Source organism: Medicago sativa, chromosome 2 (assembly GCF_051527215.1).
Source record: "Medicago sativa cultivar Bolivia chromosome 2, Bolivia_mono, whole genome shotgun sequence".
NCBI classification, from domain to species: Eukaryota; Viridiplantae; Streptophyta; class Magnoliopsida; order Fabales; family Fabaceae; genus Medicago; species Medicago sativa.
In genome coordinates this window covers 27,567,851-27,579,529 of record NC_140750.1, presented here as the reverse complement: position 1 = coordinate 27,579,529, position 11,679 = coordinate 27,567,851, and the positions used below count along the sequence as shown (strand labels likewise).

Here is an 11,679-nt window from a genome sequence, read left to right as displayed (position 1 = left end):
TTAAGCTCTTGAAGCTGCTCGAATTGATTTATAGAATAATTTTCTAAAAAAAGTTTCAAGCTGGATTTTTGAGGGACTCTTTGGTTGTTTGCATAACTGGGTTATGTTGTTTGTTGTCCAAAAAGATTTTGAGGGGTTTGAAAAAAAAATTGGTTGTTTCTAAACCCTTGATTATATTGAGCATAATTTACTTGCTCAGGACTTTTAACAACACTACCTAGTTGGCAATCAATGCCAATATGGTCAAATACACCACAAATTTCACAAAAAGGAGATGCAGAAGAAAAAGAAGAAGAGATGGCACTAACATTTATTTTTTGAAATTTTCGGGTTAATGCATCAATCTTAAAGGCAAGGTGATCATAGTTAGAGATTTCATACATACCTTCCTCCTTTTTGGAGGGTGAAGAATTAGTGATGGCTCTCTCGTCGGTCCACTTGTAGTGATTTTGAGCCATGTCTTCAATCAAGGCGTATGCTTCAGTGTAATTCTTGTTCATTAAAGCTCCACCTGCAGCTGCATCAACATAAACTTTTGTGGTATACAAAAGACCATTATAAAAATTGTGAATAATAAGCCACTTCTCTAAACCATGATGGGGACCAAGTCTAAGCATTTCTTTGGAACGCTCCCAAGCATCGTAAAGAGATTCTCCATCTTTTTGAGTGAACTATGTGATTTGATTCCTTAATTGAACGGTTTTAAAATAGGGAAAGAATCGGGCAAGAAAAACTTGCTGCATTTGGTGCCAAGAAGTGATAGAACCAATTTCCAATGAATGAAACCAAGCACTAGCTCTACCCCCTAAGGAAAAAGGAAAGAGGTGCAGCCTTACGGCCTCTTGGTTTGCATTCAAGGTTCCACTGAGTCTTAAAAAGTTTGAAATATTAAAATTTGGATCCTCAGTGGGTGATCCGAAAAATTGATTTTGCTGCACTAAGTGAATAAGTGCAGGTTTTATTTCAAAATTTTTACCAACTGTTGGGTACACAATAACATCGTATGACGCATCTGAAGGTGGGATTGCATACTCTTTGAGAGTGCGTTCCTCGGCCATATCGATATTATTTTGTGTTTCGAAGAAGTTACCGGTAAAAAGAAAGAAATATAAAACGAAAAATAAAATAAAATAAAAAAAATTTTAAGAAAGAAAAATAAAATAAAGACAAATATTTTTTTTTTCAGTCTAATTGTTAAAAAAAATTAATCAAATTGCAATAACTCCCAGGCAACGCCAAAAACTTGATAGGCCAAACCGCAAGTGCACGGTCTATCTAAGTAGTAATAAAAAGAGTATCGTTCCGACAGGGAGTTATGAATTCAATTAACTTTCAACAACGATTAGAAAAGAGTTTTGAGAATAAAGTTGGGATTTTTAATTATAAGAAAATAACAATAATAAAATAAAAGAGTCTTGGGATCATTGGTTCGTCATAACAACAAGTCCTTCACTAGCCAAGACTTTAACTTCTAATTTCATGTTTTACACCTTAATTTCTAAAGACCGGTTTCCTTTAGCCCCTCACCTTCATGATCAAATCGGGTGAGAGTTTACCCCTAGCAACCAAGCCTATTTCGCTGACTTGATTACTAGAAGAAGCTTTTAGGATTGAAACTACACATGTCTCAAGAATTGCAAAGACTATTTCGCTGCCTTTGTAATTCCATTCTAGATTCACTTGTTCCAATATCAAAGTTCCGCTTTCGCATTATGAATTGATATTTGAGATGATGGATTAACAATTATCAAACCCTCCACTTTCGTTTCCACAGTTTGATAATGGTTAATTCATGTTAAAACGGTGAATCTAGATTAGAAATTACGGTTACATGAAATTAGGGTTAAAGCTTGGTTCGATTAGGATTATGTCATTAGACTTATCCAACAATCCCAAGACAAGAAGAGTCTACTCACTAACGTTCATTGTAGACATAGAGAAGAAGGAGAAGAAGAAGAATATAAAATAAAGTAAAAGTGAACTTTTATTCCAAAAACAAAAGATGAATATTTGTGATGGAGAGCTACTCTATTTATAGCTTTACAATTGACTTCAAATCTAAGCAACTACAAGGGCTATTGGGTAAAACTAAAACAGGGTAACTTGGGCTTCAAGCAAAAGCAGCAAAAGGCATCCTGAGAGGTGGCACGGTCGTGCCACATGTTGGCACGGGTCGTTCCAAGCTCCTGACTTGGGGAACTTATATTTTGTTTCCAAATCTTTCGTATTTTTGCTCCAAATCAGCTCCAGACTCCTTTCTTTTGCTCCAAGACTCCTTCCATCCAATATTCATTCCTGAAATATAAAATATGCAATTGAAGTAAAAAGATTCAAAAAGGAAAGAATATTGCAATTAAATAAATTCAAATCTAAATAAAATTAAACTAAATAATGCATAAAAATAGACTAAATATTGACTCATCAAGGAGCTTTGAATTATGGCAAAAGATATTGAGAGAATCCAGAATTCTTATGGTGAGTTCTTAGATAGAGCCGACCTTTGGGATTATGTGCTTTATTTTGCAAGGAAAACATGAATTATGTTAAGATTAGAAAAACATGAGTTTAGTACCCTTGCCTTTAATCTTGTTATATTCTTGTTAAAATTGCCATGAAAGATGTTTTATAATGATCCTTGAGTTGAAAATCATGGCAATCTTAGCATGTATGGCAAGAATGGCATAAGAGAGTTTAAGCTGATTATTCGGGTTGAAATGAACTAAGAAGGGGAATGAATGTAGAGCCTTGGCTTAGTTAGTCGAGAATTAGAATATTAAGCAAGAATCCTAAGTATGATAAGACGCGAAGTATATTCCCTTCGAATATGAATTAGAATGACCAAGCATGTTGGAACAAAATGTGTTTAACAATAAACCTTAAAGAGTTTTGATGATAACAAGGTATTAAAAATTGTAAATTGGATTAGCTAATATTTGTTCAAGTGTACAGGACCATAATTATAAAGTTACATCATCATTGGTTCTGAATGAGCAAATAAAGAGCTATGGAAACAACAAAAATTTGAAGCTTGGACGCTCCTGAAGGCAACTTGCTCCTGAAGAAAAAGCGCTCCTGAAGTCAAGCTGCTCCTGAAGAAATAGCGCTCCTGAAGAATAGTGCTCCTGAAGACAAGAGGTCCAGAAGTCACATCATCAGAAGCTGCATCATCAGAAGCTGCAGAAGTCATCTCATCAGAAGCTGCATCATCAGAAGCTGCCTCATCAGAAGCCATTTCACCAGAAGCTGAATATCAACTGGATTTGCAAAGAATCAAGAATTGAAGAATCATTAATGCAAAAGCTGTCTATTGGATTCGAAAACACAAACAAAGGATTAGTGGAGCTTGCAACGGTCATTTCAAAGGTGTTTGAAGGTGTGTGTTTGCAATTTGGACGAAAGCGTTGACATTGTACTTTGTACGAATTGTACAACCACGTTCTCCACTACTCTGTTTTGTGTCTGCACTTCAAGACAAGAAAACAGCTCCAGAATACGGTCTCGCCTGCATAGATGTTCCTTTGGATAAGGAATGGATTTCAAATTTGTTCTTCATAGGACAACAACCAAATCAGGCAAAAGATCATTGGTGAAAGATCAAGCTTCAACAACGACTCTTTGGTGTGCTGGCAATTTCACAACGTCTCTTTCACACCTCTATATAAAGGAGTGAAGACCTAGAGAATTGGTAATGCAAGAACGCTGAACGAAAGACTCACAAGATTTTCACAAGTACCAAACCTCTGCTGAAATTGTTCTGCATTCACTTAGAATTTCTGTGTCTCAAAGTCATATCTTAGAAATTCTTAAGTCCATTGAGTCTGTATCTGATTTGTATTGTGAGCACCTCTGATTGTATATCAAGTGTTCAACCTTAAACAATTTTCTGTGTAATTTTGTTTAGTTAGGAAGTCTCTTGCAGTTGTGCTTGAGCAGGAAGTCTCTTGATTGTGTTCTTGAGCAAAGGAAGTCTCTTGCTTGTGTGCTTGAGCATTGGAAGTCTCTTGCTTGTGTGCTTGAGCATTTGTAATCAGATATTACTCATAGTGAAATCTCCTTGGAAGTGCAAGGGGGACTGGACTACTTCCAGATTGTGGAAGGAACCAGTATAATTGCTTTGTGTCGTTCTTCTTCTCTCTCTCTGTTTTATTCCGCTGCATTTAGATTCTGATCATCACTTCAGAAGCTGTCTCACTTAGCTTCTGATCAGTGTATTCAGTTATTTAGAGAAACGAAGAATTTTTGAAAAACACAATTCAACCCCCCTTCTTGTGTTTTTCTCACCTTCAATTGGTATCTAGAGCCTTGGTCTGTTGTGTATCACTTAACCGTGCAACAGTCAAAGATCTGAGAAAAACATGACTACTCCTCCTCCTGATGGTGATACTAGCTATAAAAATGTCTCACATGATTATAGTGATAGTAAGAAAACCAGTGTTGGAAAAGTTCCAAAGTTCAATGGAGATGCTGAAGAGTTCTCTTGGTGGAAGACCAATTTTTACAGTTACATCATGAGCCTAGATGAAGAATTGTGGGATATTCTGGAAGACGGCGTTGGTGGTTTAGTCCTTGATGAAGAAGGAGCTGCTGTGGATAGAAAGAAACATACTCCAGAACTGAGGAAACTTTACAAGAAGCATCATATTATCAGAGGAGCTCTTGTCACTGCCATACCCAAAGCAGAATACATGAAGATGAGTGACAAATCCACTGCTAAAGCTATGTTTGCTTCTCTCTGTTCAAATTATGAAGGGAGCAAGAAGGTCAAAGAAGCAAAGGCTCTCCTGCTTGTACATCAGTATGAGTTATTCAAAATGAAGGATGATGAAACTATTGAGGAGATGTACTCAAGGTTTCAAACCTTAGTTTCTGGTCTACAGATTCTAAAGAAGAGCTATGTTGCTTCTGATCATGTAAGCAAGATACTCAGAAGCTTACCTGCCAGATGGAGACCAAAAGTGACTGCCATTGAGGAAGCTAAAGATTTAAACACTTTAAGTGTCGAAGATCTTGTTAGTTCTCTCAAAGTTCATGAGTTAAGTCTTAATGAACATGAGTCTACTAAGAAGAGTAAATCAATAGCTCTTCCATCCAAAGGCAAGTCATCAAAAGCTCTCAAAGTGGTTGAATCTGAAGAGGAAGAACAGTCAAGTTCAGACTCTGAACCAGATGCTGCTGAAATGGCCATGCTCTCAAACAGACTTCAATATCTGGCCAAGAAGAACAGAAAGTTTCTCTCCAGAAGGGGTAACTCCAGAAGCTCAAGGAAAGAAGATCAGAAGGGATGCTTCAACTGTAAGAAGCCAGGTCACTTCATTGCTGAATGCCCTGATCTTCAAAGAGAAAAGTCAAAGGACAAGTCAAAGAGGTCTACCTTCAAACCAAGCAAACTCAAGAAGCAGATTAAGCAGAGTTTAATGGCAACCTGGGATGATTTGGGTAGTGAATCTGGATCTGATAAAGAGGAAGCTGATGAAGATGCAAAGGTAGCTGTTGGGTTGGTAGCAACAGCAACTTCAGAAGCTGGATCAGATTCAGACTCAGAAGATGAAAATGAGGTATATTCCAAAATTCCCAGAGATGAACTTGTTGAGTCACTTAAAGAACTTCTTACACATTTTGAAGTAAGAACCAATGAGTTGAAGGATTTAAAAGAAAAATATGCTGATTTGGTACAACAGCAAAAATCAACTCTATTGGATCTGAAAGCTTCTGAACAGGGACTTAGGGGCTTTGACTTCATGTGTAAAACATATGAAGACCAGCTCAGGTTCTTATGTCAGAAGCTACAAGAAAAGTGTAATGAAAAACCTTTAAGTAATCATGAAATTGCTCTTGAAGACTTCATTATATCTGGCATTGACAGAAGCAGAGTGGCTTCTATGATTTATAGCATTTACAAGAACAATGGCAGAGGAATTGGCTTTCCAGAAGTGAAACTGGAGAAAACCAATCTAAAGTCTTGTTGTGAATGCATCAAGGAAGGTCTGAAAACATTCTTTGTACCAGAAGGGGCTGAGTTGGAAACTGTTGTTCAATCAGAACCTGAAGCTTCTAGTTCTAAGGCTAAGATTACTTCAAAGCCAAAGAACTCTAAGTCAAAGGCTATGATCAAATATGATTCCAAAACTTCAAAGGTTAGGATCCTGAAAAGATCAGAACCTATTCCTCAGAGTCTGGTGAAACCAAAATCTGGGGTTCTGAAGTCTAAGTTTCAGAAGAAGACAGTTACTGCTTCTGAAGTACCAAAACCTAAGGTGATGGCTAATCAGAAGCAACCCAACTCACAGCACAAGGTACAAGAAGTGAAGAGTAAAGCCTTAAGTACTAACCTTCCAGGACCCATAGAACAATGGGTACCTAAATCTAAAAATGTCAATAATGCAGGTATGTCTAAGAGCAGTGCCAAAGCAAAGATCATGGTACCTAGACAGCGGTTGCTCAAGACACATGACAGGAGACAAGTCCATGTTCCTCAGCCTAACAATGAAAGAGGGAGGAAATGTGAAATTTGGAGGCAACCAGTCAGGCAGGATCATAGGTACAGGAACTATTGGTAATTCCTCTACCTCAATTAATAATGTATGGTTGGTAGATGGTCTTGAACATAACCTTTTGAGCATAAGTCAATTTTGTGATAATGGTTATGATGTGCTTTTTGAAAAACCCAACTGTACAGTAATCAACAAGAAAGACAAATCCATTGTGTTCAAGGGAAAGAGAGTTGACAATGTCTATAAAATCAATTTTTCTGAACTGGCTGATCAGAAGGTGATCTGCCTACTATCAGTGAATGATAAGAAATGGATGTGGCACAGAAGGTTGGGACATGCTAACTGGAGGTTAATCTCTAAGCTTAGTAAGTTACAACTTGTGAAAGGGCTACCAGACATTGACTATCATTCAGATGCACTTTGTGGTGCATGTCAGAGAGGGAAAATTGTGAAATCATCTTTTAAAACCAAAGACATTGTCTCAACCTCAAGACCTTTAGAATTACTCCATATTGATTTATTTGGACCAGTGAGCACTGCATCCTTATATGGAAGTAGATATGGATTAGTCATTGTTGATGATTACAGCAGATGGACTTGGGTGAAATTCATAAAGAGTAAAGATGTTGCGTGTGATGTATTCAGTAGCTTCTGCACTCAAATTCAATCTGAAAAAGAATCAAAAATTTTGAAAGTCAGAAGTGATCATGGTGGAGAATTTGAAAATGAGCCATTTGAAGCTTTTTGTGAAAAACATGGAATTTTCCATGAATTCTCTTCTCCTAGAACACCACAACAAAATGGAGTTGTAGAGAGAAAGAATAGAACTTTACAAGAAATGGCCAGAACCATGATTCATGAAAACAATTTACCAAAACATTTTTGGGCAGAAGCAGTGAATACAGCATGCTATGTTCAAAACAGGATCTATATTAGACCTATTTTGGAGAAAACAGCATATGAACTCTTTAAAGGAAGAAAACCCAGTATCTCTTACTTTCATCAATTTGGATGTACTTGTTACATTCTGAACAACAAGCTCTACCTAAAGAAATTTGATGCCAAGGCCCAAAGAGGAATCTTTTTAGGTTACTCTGAAAGGTCAAAGGCATACAGAGTGTATAATTCAGAAACACTCTGTGTTGAAGAATCTATGCACGTTAAATTTGATGACAAGGAGCTTGAAGATAAAACTTCAAAGCAGGGTGAAAGTTTTGCAGAGATACAGGTTCCTGAAGCTACTCCAGAACCTGATCAGATAGCTGAGTCTGAAGATAGTCCAGAAGCTGAACCCACATCAGAAGCGCAAGATGAAACTGCTTCTGATGAAGCACAAGATGGCTCACATCAAGAAGATCCTCCCAGAAACACATTCAAACACAAGTCTTCACATCCTGAGGAGCTAATCATTGGAAACAAAGATAGTCCAAGAAGAACAAGATCACATTTCAGACAAGAAGAGTCAATGATTGGACTAATCTCAATGATTGAACCTACAACAGTTGATGAAGCACTTTCAGATGATGGATGGATCCTAGCTATGCAAGAAGAGTTGAATCAATTTCAAAGAAATGATGTGTGGGATCTGGTACCCAAACCTCAGCACAAGAACATTATTGGAACAAAATGGGTATTCAGAAACAAGCTGAATGAGCAAGGTGAAGTAACAAGAAACAAAGCCAGACTTGTTGCACAAGGGTATAGTCAACAAGAAGGCATTGATTACACTGAAACGTTTGCTCCAGTTGCAAGATTGGAAGCAATCAGGTTACTTCTTTCCTATGCGGTTAATCATGGCATAATATTATATCAGATGGATGTCAAGAGTGCATTTCTCAATGGTGTCATAGAAGAAGAAGTGTATGTTAAGCAACCTCCTGGATTTGAGGATATTAAATATCCTGACCATGTTTTTAAACTGAAGAAATCACTATATGGCTTGAAACAAGCTCCCAGAGCTTGGTATGATAGACTAAGTAATTTCTTAATCAAAAATGATTTTAAGAGAGGACAGGTTGACACTACACTCTTCAGAAGGACCCTTGGGAAAGATATTCTTGTTGTGCAAATATATGTTGATGATATAATATTTGGTTCTACTAATGCATCTCTTTGCAAGGAATTTTCTGAGTTAATGCAGGATGAATTTGAAATGAGCATGATGGGAGAGCTGAAGTTCTTCCTTGGCATTCAAATCAATCAATGCAAAGACGGAGTCTATGTTCATCAATCAAAGTACACAAAGGAGCTTCTGAAGAAGTTCAAACTTGAAGATTGTAAAGTGATGAACACTCCAATGCATCCTACGTGCAACCTGAGCAAAGAAGATGAAGGAGCTAAAGTAGATCAGAAGCTGTATAGAGGTATGATTGGTTCTTTGTTATACCTCACTGCATCTAGGCCAGATATTTTATTCAGTGTATGCTTGTGTGCAAGATTCCAATCAGATCCTAGAGAATCTCATATGACTGCTGTCAAGAGAATCTTCAGGTATTTGAAGGGAACAACTAATCTTGGACTCCTTTATAGGAAATCCTTAGATTATAAGCTAATTGGATTCTGTGATGCTGATTATGCTGGTGATAGGATTGAAAGAAAATCAACCAGTGGCAATTGTCAATTTCTGGGTGATAATCTTATATCCTGGGCTAGCAAAAGACAAACAACTATTGCTATGTCTACAGCAGAAGCAGAATACATTTCAGCTGCAAGTTGTTGTACACAACTACTTTGGATGAAACATCAGTTGGAAGATTATCAGATAACTGCTAACAGTATTCCCATTTATTGTGATAATACTGCTGCTATTTGTTTGTCTAAAAATCCAATTTTGCATTCAAGAGCTAAGCACATTGAAATCAAACACCATTTTATCAGAGATTATGTTCAAAAAGGAATTTTAGATATACAATTCATTGATACTGAAAATCAATGGGCTGATATATTTACTAAGCCTTTAACTGTTGAAAGATTTGATTTTATAAAGAAAAATTTGAACATGCACTTCGTGTCTGATTAAATGTTTGCTTGCTCCTGAATAGGATTTTAGGTTCTGAAGTTAGTTCAGAAGCAGTAGTCCATCAGAAGCTCTTTATTGAGGTTCTGAGGAAAACTCGCTTCTGATGATGACATCAGCATCTGAAGTCCAGAAGCTGGATTTGTTGCTTCTGAATAGTTGAATAAGTGGAAACGTTGGGAGTTACTTTTTAAAGTAACTTCTGGCCCACTAACCTGGTAGTTACTCTGTGAACTTCTTACGTGGCCTGTATGTGTTGGTGTATAACTAAAAAGGGCAATGATGATTTAAAAGCTTTGAAAGTACTTTTCACGCGCCCCCAATTTTGTCATTAATGTTATGTTTGTTTGTCTCTTTTGAATTGCAATCGTTTTACTTTTAACACTTTGTCAATTCACACACTACTCACTCACAACAAACACATTTGCTCTCAAACCGTTTGCGAAGTAAGCGCATTCTCTCAACCTTAGAACCCTAAAATCTTCATCTTCTTCAAATCTTCGTCAATCATCAAATGGCATCATCAAGCTCGCAACGAAAAGATTCAGTATCTACTTCAAGAATGGTCCCTGAATATGACTACAGAGGAAGAAGCATGAAATTGGAAGAATGGGATTTGCAAGTTCAGATAGAGAATCCAGTGGACTTTGATTCTCTGAATTTTCATAGGTGTTCTATCAGAAGCTACTATGAAGAGCAAGGACTCATGGATTATTTCAGAATGTTGAATGGACCAACATATGAAGCTCTGGTTAGACACTTCTGGGTAAGAGCAAAATTTTACAACAAAGCGGCATCCTTATCTGAGGAAAGTCAAATGGTGCTAATGTATCCTGAATTAGAAGGGAAAACAAGAGAAGAAATGGGTCTTGCGCCATTTGTTGAAGATGAAATCAGATCCAGCATCTGTGGTATTCCAATAAGAATTGCACAATGGCACATAGAGTATGTTCTCAAGGCTGCAGCCTCTGGATACTACTCTGGAATTGATCTTTCAGATGCTGCTGAAAAACGCATTTGGAAAAAGCAAGCCAACTTGGTGATTTACAATTCTGAGAAGGAGAAGAAATATGCTGAATTGAGCATGGAAACCAAGATGCTTCTGAAGATTCAGAATGAGACCCTGTTTCCAAGTGGTGACTGTGTGAAACCAAATCTAGCTCAGAAGGTCCTTCTCCAGCACTTCATCAAGAAGGAAAAGGTGAATGTGCCCAAATACGTGTTCAAGTACTTGGTAGAGTGTTTGAAGCAGAGTCAGCTACTGGATAAACCCTGGGTTCCTTATGGAAGACTCCTCTCAGAGATATTCTATCAAGGAGGTATCTTGAACAGTCTCAGTCAATCTCAAGGCTTCACAGATCAGCTACTTGACACAAAAACTGGAAAATTCATTAATGCTCATACTCTATTGAATATGAAGCTAATCAGTGAAGTCACCAAACTTCAAACTGATTTAAGTGAATCACTTGTTATGTCTGATCTTATGAAGGACTTTCCACCCATCTGCAAGAAGGATCCCATTGAAGTGCAATTGTACTATATCAAGGAACATTTTGAGGCAACCAATGAGAGAATCAGATTGGAAGATATTCCAGAGGAAATGTATGGTGGTGCTCTGCCACGAGCCAGAGGCAGAAAGTCAAAAAGGAAGATGACTGCAGAGCAATATCTAGAGGTTGAACAAACTACTAAAAAGACAAAAGTTGCTGCTGACAAGCTCAAAATTGGTAGTTCATCAGTACCTTCTATTGAAGAAGCCATTGAAGACATGGACTCCAGGATGATCATGGGTGTTGACATTCCTCTTGATCAACCTGCTATACCAAAGAGGAAGAGAAAGCCAGCCTTGAGGAGAACCAAGGATTTTCCTCATATCACCTTAAGAGCTCAAGCTGCTTCTGATTTGAAGTTAAAAGAGTTACAAGAGAAGAAAGCAGCCGCTGAAAAAGTTCTGGAAATTGCTGCTGAGCTACGAGAGTCTGTAGTTTCAGAAGCCAAGCAACTGTTGCAGGTGTCCAGTGAATCTGCTAAAGAGGATTCTGATCCTGAACCAGAAAAGGTAATTAATATATCTTCAGATTCCGCATCCGCATCATTATCAGATTCTGATGATTCTGATGATGATGTACCCTTAGCTCAACTTTTTCAAAAACCAGTAAAAAGCCAATCAAC

At 37.5% G+C, this 11,679-nt stretch overlaps 1 non-coding gene across 1 annotated transcript; it reads left to right on the top strand.

The window, feature by feature from the left end:
* Positions 1 to 588: 588 nt before the first annotated feature.
* Positions 589 to 695, top strand: LOC146945944 (small nucleolar RNA R71). The gene has a single exon (XR_015029506.1). It is a non-coding gene; the product is annotated as a small nucleolar RNA R71 (small nucleolar RNA).
* The last annotated feature ends 10,984 nt before the right edge of the window (positions 696 to 11,679 follow it).